Raw genomic sequence first — 2,071 nt, 5'->3', positions numbered from 1 at the left:
GAATAAGAACTTAACAGATACCTCACCAAAGAAGATATGCAGATAGTGAATAAGCATATGAAAAGATGCTTCAAGGCAGGTATCATCAGAGAAATGCAAATCAAAACAATGAGAAACCACAACACATCTGTTAGAGTGGCCAAAGTCTGGATTACTAACAACACCAAGTGGTGGTGAGGATGTGGAGCAGTAGGAACTTCCATTCATTGCTGGTGGAAATGCAAAATAGTACAGCCACTTTGGAAGAGAGTTTGGCAGTCTCTTAAAAAACTAAGCATACTCCTGCAATCACACTTCTCAGTATTTACTCAAAAGAGTTGAAATCTTATGTTCACACAAAAACCTGCATATGGATGTTTATGGAAGCTTTACTCATAATTGTCAAAACGTGGAAGTAGCCAATATGCACTTCAGTAAATAAATGGATAAACATACTGTGGTACAATCAGACAATGGAATATTATTCAGTCCTAAAAAGAAATGAACTATCAGTCCATGACAAGACATGAAAGAATCTTAACTGTATATTACTAAGGGAAAGAAGCCAATCTGGAAAAGCTGTATATTGTATGATTCCTACTGTATGACATTCTGAAAAAGGTAAAACTATGGAGATGGTAAAAAGATCAGTGGTTGTCAGACACTGGAGAGAGGAGGAGGGATGAATAAGCAAAGCACAGAGGATTTTTAGGCCAATGAAAATAGTTTGTATGATACCATAATGATGGATACATGTCATTATACACTTGTCTAAACCCATAGAATGTATAATACCAACAGTGAATCTTAATATAAACTATGGACTTTAGGTGATTATGATGTGCCAACATAGGTTCATCAATTGTAACAAATGTACCAGTCTGGTGGGGGATATTGATAACAGGGAGGATATGTATGTGCAGGGTCAGACAACATATGGGAGATCCCTGTACCTTTCCCCTTGGCTTTGCTGTGAATTTAAAACTGCTCTAAAAATACAGTGTTTAGAACAACACAGAGAGATGGCACTGACCTGGAGGTCAGCCATTACCACCATGTACCTCTTCAAGAAGTCCAAGAGTGAGATGACCCCAGAGGAGCTGCAGAAGCAGGAGAAGGAAGAGTTTAACCCGGGTCCACTCTCTGTGCTCACACCATCAGTCAAGAACAACACCCAAGGGCTCATCAGCTGCCACAAGAAGAAGAAGCTCTTGGGCCATATGAAGGCAGCCGACAGGCACTACGGCATGGTGCTGGAAAATGTGAAGGAGATGGGGACCAAGGTCCCCAAGACTGACAAGGGCAAGAAGTAGTCCAAGCCAGTCATCAAGGACCACATCTCCCAGATGTTCTTGTGTGGGGACTGGGTCATCTTGGTCCTGTCAACCCACTCATTGGTGGCAAGTAGGGGCCCTTCCCCACCATCAGAATTCCCTCCCTCACCCTGCGGAGACCTGCCCTTTGTAATGGGAATAATAAAATCTTGTGTTTTTTCTAAAAAATAAAAAAAATGTAGTATTTACATAAGTAAACAATAAAATAGAAAAATGTAATTTTTAATAATTAATTTTCATCAATTAATATTCACTTTCTCCTCTATAATTCTGCTTTGGTGTAAATATTCTCCCTCTTGCTTTCTTCTTTTGTCAGTGTCTTAGTCTGTTTGGGCTGCTATAACAAAATACCATAGATGGGTGGCTGATAAACAGAAACCTATTTCTCTCAGTTCTGGAGGCTGGGAAGTCCAAGATTAAGGCATAGGCAGATTTGGTGTCTAGTAAAAGCCTGCTTTCTAGTTCTAGATGGCTGCTTTCTTATGGTGTCCTCATATGATGGAAGGCGTAAGGATGCTCTGTGGGGTCACTTTTAGAGGGGCATTCATCCCATTCATGAGGCCTTACCCTCATGACCTAATCACCTCTGAAAGGGCTTACACTGGAGATTAGGTGTCAACATAGTAATTTTAACGAAACACAAACATTCAGTTTGTAGCATGTGTCCTGTTTTATTTGCCCCCTAAACCAATGTGTTTCAAAAGGCAATTTTACCTTATTGAACATTAGTTTAGCTTTGGTGAATCCAAGATACATTC

The 2,071-nt window shown here is 40.1% G+C and overlaps 1 pseudogene; it reads left to right on the top strand.

Annotated features, from left to right (window-relative positions):
- The first annotated feature begins 1,061 nt into the window (after window positions 1-1,061).
- LOC113925649 lies at window positions 1,062-1,387 on the top strand (annotated as a pseudogene).
- The last annotated feature ends 684 nt before the right edge of the window (window positions 1,388-2,071 follow it).

This window comes from Zalophus californianus, chromosome 2 (assembly GCF_009762305.2).
Source record: "Zalophus californianus isolate mZalCal1 chromosome 2, mZalCal1.pri.v2, whole genome shotgun sequence".
Taxonomy (NCBI): Eukaryota; Metazoa; Chordata; class Mammalia; order Carnivora; family Otariidae; genus Zalophus; species Zalophus californianus.
The sequence above is the reverse complement of the archived record's forward strand: the minus strand, read 5'-3'. Positions and strand labels throughout refer to the sequence as shown.